Source organism: Nicotiana tabacum, chromosome 10, assembly GCF_000715075.1.
Source record: "Nicotiana tabacum cultivar K326 chromosome 10, ASM71507v2, whole genome shotgun sequence".
Classification (NCBI taxonomy): Eukaryota; Viridiplantae; Streptophyta; class Magnoliopsida; order Solanales; family Solanaceae; genus Nicotiana; species Nicotiana tabacum.
In genome coordinates this window covers 16,303,617-16,310,368 of record NC_134089.1, presented here as the reverse complement: position 1 = coordinate 16,310,368, position 6,752 = coordinate 16,303,617, and positions in this window count along the sequence as shown.

The following is a 6,752-nucleotide window of genomic DNA, read 5'->3' as shown; positions in this document are numbered from 1 at the left end:
CCGGAGTCGTGACAAGTTGGTATCAGAGCTCTAGGTTCATAGGAGTCATGAATCACAAGCCGGTTTATTAGAGTCTCGCTGATCGGAACAGAGACATCTGTACTTATCTACGAGAGGCTATGTAACTATTTGGAAAATTCCACATCATTTGATTTCCTTGTCATGCGAGATTTTAATGTCACAACTCTAAACTTTTGTCTTCTATTCTCTCACAGATGGTGAGGACACGCGCTACCCAAGATGATCAGGCACCCACGCCCCCTACTGCAGCCGTCAAAGGCCGTGCCGAGGTAGAGGCTGAGGAAGCGCACGTGGTGCAGCTAGAGCACCCGCGCGAGCTGCAACCGAGGTACCACCAGTAGTTCCAGTTGGAGTCCAGGCACCTGATACGCCTACTACTACTACTATTCCAACTCTTCAGGAGACTCTTGCGCAGTTCATGAGCATGTACACCACTTTGGCTCAGGCAGGGTTGCTTCCCCTTGCTATATCCACATCTCAGGCCGGGGAAGGAGCATAGATTCCCACTGCCCGCACTCCTGAGCAGCGAGTGCATGTTGATCAGGACCTAGAGATTATTCCTGTACCGTCCTTAGTTCCACGTATGCCCAAGGATAGGGCAGCGGCTTCAGAGGATGAGCAGCGGAGGCTTGAGAGGTTCAAGTAGTAAGATCCTCCTGTATTTAGTGGTCTAGCATCGGATGATGCCCTGGAATTTCTAGATGAGTGCTACTATATTCTTCATACCATGTGTATATCAGGATCGAGCGGGGTTTCCTTTACTACTTTCCAGTTTCGAGGAGCCACCTATGAGTGGTGGCGCATCTATGAGTTAGACAGTCCGGACGAGGCTGCTTCCCTGACTTGGACTCAGTTTTCAGATATGTTCTTAAGAGAGTATGTCTATTAGAGCCTTAGGGACGCATGGAGTGCGGAGTTTTAGCATTTGCGCCAGGGTACTATGACCGTCTCGGAGTATGCTATCTGTTTCACCGGCTTGGCTAGACATACACCAGCCTTGGTTTATATGGTTTGCGAGAGGGTTTGCCAATTTATTGAGGGGCATATTCCCAGCATCAGTTCTAGCATGGCTCGCGAGTTGGAGATGGATATTCATTATCAACGAGTGCTGAGCATTGCTAGGAGAATTGAGGGTATGCATGCTAGGGATAGAGAGGAGAGGGAGGCCAAGAGGTCTCGAGAGTCGGGCCATTATTCTAGTGCCCGAGCCCCAGCTACAGGCATCATGGTAGGGGTTATATGGGTCACCCTGTTCATTCAACTCCTCCCTCTACCAGTGGTATTCCAGCTCCTCCTAGACCTTAAGAGCCTTATTATGCACCTCCAGTATCTAGTGCGCCTCCTGCGTGTGGTGCTTTTAGTAGTCAGTCCAGCAGACCTGACCCGAGCTAGTCACAGCCACCACATCCTCCCAGAGCTTGTTTTGAGTATGGTGACACATGCCATATAGTGAGGGATTGCCGCAGACTTAAGAGGGGTGCACCTCCACAAATTTCTCAGCCACAACGTGCCCCACAGAGTTCTTAGGTTATGGTTACAACTCCAATTGCTACCCCACTTGCTCAGCCAACTAGAGGTGGAGGTCGGGGAGGTAGCGTTCGCCTAAGAGGGGGAGGCCAGGCCAGATACTATGCCCTTCCTGCCCGTACCGAGGCTGTTGCCTCCGATTCTATCATCACAGTTATTATACTAGTTTGTTATAGAGATGCATCAGTTCTATTCGATCTAGGCTCCACTTACTCTTATGTGTCTTATTTTTTTGCTCCGCATTTGGGTGTACCTCGCGATTCTTTGAGTTCCACTCTTTATGTTTCTACTCCTGTGGGAGATTCTCTTGTTGTCGACCACATTTATCGTTCGTGTTTGGTTGCTCTTAGTGGTTTTGAGACCAGAGCTGATTTATTGTTGCTCAACATGGTAGATTTTGATATTATCTTGAGCATGGACTGGTTGTCACCCTATTATGCTATTCTTGATTGTCACGCCATAACCGTGACGCTGGCTATGCTAGGTGTACCGCGTGATGAGTGGAGGGGTGCTTTAGGTCACACTCCTAGTAGAGTTATTTCTTTCCTTAAGGCTCATCGAATGGTTGAGAAGGGGTGTGACGCGTATCTAGCTTATGTGAGAGATGTCAGTACTGATACCCCTTCAGTTGATTCAGTCCTAATAGTATGGGATTTTCCTGATGTATTTCTAGCTGATCTTCCGGGCATGCCGCCCGATAGAGATATTGATTTTGGCATTGATCTGCTGCAGGCACTCAGCCCATTTCTATTCCTCCGTATCGTATGGCTCCTCCTGAGTTGAAGGAGTTGTAGGATTAGTTACAAGAATTGCTTGATAAGGGTTTTATTATGCCCAGTGTATCACCTTGCGGTGCTCCTGTCTTGTTTATAAAGAAGAAGGATGGTTCTATGCATATGTACATTGATTATCGCCAGTTGAACAAAGTAACAATGAAGAATCGTTATCCTTTGCCTTGTATTGATGATCTGTTTAACCAACTTCAGGGTGCACGAGTGTTTTCTAAGATTGACTTGCGCTCAGGTTACCATCAGTTGTAGATTTGGGAGCCAGATATCCCGAAGACTGCTTTTAGGACTCGGTATGGTCATTACGATTTCCTTGTTATGTCATTTAGGCTGACCAATGCCCCAACAGCCTTTATGCATTTGATGCTATGTTTCAACTGTATCTTGACTCGTTTGTCATTATCTTTATTGATGTTATTCTGGTATATTCTCGGAGTCGGGAAGATCATGAGCAGCACCTGAGGATAGTGCTCCAGACTTTGAGAGAGAAGAAGTTATATGCTAAGTTCTCAAAATATGTGTTTTGGTTAGATTCCGTGGCATTCTTGGGTCATGTGGGTTCTAGTGAGGGGAGTTTGGTTTATTTACCAGCATTGGAGAGGCCAATGGCGATGGATGTTCAGGACTTAGCTAGTGAGTTTGTGAGATTGGATCTTTCGGAGCCTAGTCGAGTTCTAGCTTGCGTGGTTTTTTAGTCTTCATTGTTTGAGCGTATCAGGGAGCGTCAGTTTGATGACCCTCGTTGGCTTGTCCTCAAGGACAAGGTTCAGCATGGTGATGCCAGAGATGTGACTATTGGTGATGACGGGGTATTGAGGATGCAGGGTCGGATTTGTTTACCCATTGTTGATGGGCTTCGGGAGTTGATTCTAGAAGAGGCCCATAATTTGCGGTATTCCATTCATCCGGGTGCCGCGAAGATGTACCAAAATTTGAGGCAGCACTATTGGTGGAGGCAGATGAAGAAAGATATAGTTGGATTTGTAGCTCAGTGCCTCAACTATCAACAAGTGAAGTATGAGCACCAGAGACCGGGAGGGTTGCTTCAGCAGATAGAGATTCCGGAGTGGAAGTGGGAGTGGATCACCATGGACTTTGTAGTTGGGCTCCCATGGACTTTGAGAAAGTTCGATACTATTTGGGTGATTGTGGATCGACTGACCATGTCCGCACACTTTATTCATGTGTACTACTTATTCTTCGGAGAGGTTGGCAGAGATTTGTATCCGGGAGATTGTTCGTCTGTATGGTATCCCAGTTTCCATCATTCATATAGGGGTACTTAGTTCACATCACGGTTCTAGAGGGCCGTTCAGCATGAGTTGGGTACTCGAGTAGAGTTGAGTACATCATTTCACATTCAGATGGACGGACAGTCCAAGCGCACTATTCAGATTCTTGAGGATATGCTTTGTGCGTGTGTGATTATGTTTGGAGGGTCTTGGGATCAATTATTTTCATTGGCGGAGTTTGCCTACAACCACAACTATCAGTCCAGCATTCAGATGGCACCGTATGAGGCTTTATATGGTAGGAGGTGTAGATCCCCAGTGGGTTGGTTTGAGCCGGGTGAGGCTAGATTATTGGGCACAGACTTGGTTTAGGATGCTTTGGAGAAGGTTAATGTGATTCAGGATAGACTCCGTACAGCCCAGTCCAGACAGAAGAGTTATGCAGACCGGAAGGTTCGTGATGTTTCTTATGGTTGGAGAGCGGGTTCAACTTTGGGTTTCGTATATGATGGGGGTTATGAGATTTGGGAAGAAGGGGAAGTTGAGTCCGAGGTTTATTGGTCCTTTTGAGATATTGAAGCGTGTTGGGGAGGTTGCTTATGAGTTTGCCTTACCTCCCAGCTTGGTAGGAGTTCATCCGGTATTTCATATTTCGATGCTCCAGAGGTATCACAGTGATCCATTGCACGTGTTGGATTTTAGTTTAGTCCAGTTGGACAAGTATTTATCTTATGTTGAGGAGCTAGTGGCAATATTGGATAGGCAGGTTAGAAAGCTGAGGTCAAAGAACATTGCATCAATTAAGGTTTAGTTGCGGGGTTAGCCGGTCGAGGAAGCGACTTGGGAGACCGAGCAGGATATGTGCAGCCGTTACCCTCATCTTTTCACTACTTCAGGTATATCTCTATGCTCGTTCGAGGACGAACGAATGTTTAAGTGTGGGAGGATGTAACGACCTGGTTGGTCGTTTTAAGAATTTAAACTCCCGATCCCCTATTAACTGCTTTCCTCGTGTTTGTTTCTGCTATTTTGATTTGCCGGAATGTTTGGCTTTGACTTTCAGAGAGTTTTGGGACACTTAGTCCCTAAATGAGAGTTTAAGTTTTAGAAATTGGACCATAGTCAAAGCAGTATGAAGATGGCCTCGAAATAGAATTCCGTTTGTTCCGTTAGCTCCGTTGGGTGATTTTGAGCTTAGGGGCATGTCCGGGTTGTGTTTTGGAGGCCCGTAGCTAATTTAGGCTTGAAATGCCGAAAGTTGAATTTTTGAAGTTTCCGGTTCGATAGTGAGATTTTGATATCGGGGTCGGAATGGAATTACGATAGTTGGAGTAGCTCTGTAGTGTTGAATGTGACGTGTGTGCAAAATTTCAGGTCATTCGGACGAGGTTTGATAGACTTTTTGATCGAAAGCGTAATTTGAGAGCATTTGGAATTCTTAGGCTTAAATCCGAGGTAAAATTGGTATTTTGATGTTGTTTTAAGCATTTGGAAGATTGGACCAAGTTTGAATGATGTTTTAGGATTGGTTGGCATGTTTGGTTGAGGTCCTAGGGGGCCTCGGGTGTGTTTCGGATGCTCAACGGGTCATTTTGGAACTTGTTGAAATTGCTGAACTGTTGGTATCTGGTTTCCTTAATCACGTTCGTGCCCTTCCCTCCGCATTCGCGTAGTGTAATTTCAGAGGCTGATTTAATTGTTCTTCACGTTCGCATGTTTTGGCTCGCGATCGCGGAAGTATGCCCCCTTCGCGTTCGCGTAGTAGAACTAGGAGCGGGGGGGGGGGGGGGGGTACTGTGACCAATTACTCTACGCGTTCGCATTGTCCTGTCCGCAAACGCGTAAGCATGCCTTTCCCTCTTCCGCATTCGTGTGCTTCATCACGCGTTCGCATAGCTTAGTTCAGGAGCCATCAGATTTTCCTCTTTGCGATCGCACCTCATTTTATGCGATCGCGACGTACAAATACCTAGGCAGTATTTAAATAGCCAATCCGCAACCCTTCTTCATTTTTCCACCATTTTTGAACGGGATAAAAGCTTTTGAGGGAGATTCTTTAGGAAACCAAAGGGGAATCACTTTGAGGTAACATTTTGAATTCATAACTCATTTATATATGATTAAAGGTTTAATTAGTGGAGAAAAATAAGGGAAAAATCAGTGCAAAATGGGTAATTAGGGTTTGACATTAAGAGACCTTGAAATGGGTATTTGAGGGGTCATTGAACTCCGATTTCAGTGTTCTTGATATGTATAGACTCATGAGAGTACGAGGATTTTGAAAATGTAAATATTACTCGATTCCGAAATGTGGGCCAGAGGGGCATTTTGGTCACTTTACCTAATTTCACGTATTAGCATAGAATTTGTTTGTAGAATCTGTTACTTGAAGTGTTATTTATATTATGAAATTGAATTGAATATATTTGGACTATTTGGAGTTGAGTACTCGTGGCAAGAACGTAATTTCGAGTTGATTTTGAGCCGGTTCGAGGTAAGTAGCTTGCCTAATCTTGTGTGGGGGAAACTCCCCTTAGGATTTGGTACTATTGATAATTGAAATGCCTTGTACGTGAGGTGAAAAGTGCGTACTTGTGCTAATTGTTGAAAATCTTTTCATTAAGTATTACTAGTATGTTTCTTTTCCTGTTTATACTACTTGTAATTTAAGCCTATTGTTAGCTTAGGAGAGCATTTTTAATTGACTTAATTGCCTTACTTGCTCAAACTACTTTATTTGGATTATGTGCAGCATGCTAGGTTAGAATTACCTGTTTAACCTTGGTATGAAACTTGAATTGAATTGTGTACTCTTCTTGTTGTTGCTGTGTATTTACTTTGGGATTATGGGACGGTATCCCGGGAGATCCCCCTGTATGTTTACTTTGGGACTACAAAACGGTATTCCAGGAGATCCCCTGCACATTTACATTGGAACTACAGGACTGCACCCAGTAGATTCCCCCTGTACTGAGTATTTACATTTGGGACTACGGATCGGTATTCCGGGAGATCTCCTCGCATTATGAGTTGGACTACGGGACAGTATCCTGGGAGATCCACTGGATATTTATATTTGGAACTATAGGACGGTATCTTGGGAGATCCCCGGTTGTTATTTTTGTGCTGAGCTGTATTTCTTTCTGTGTTTACTTTGCCTTTGTAGTAGTTGTTGATGTCCTTT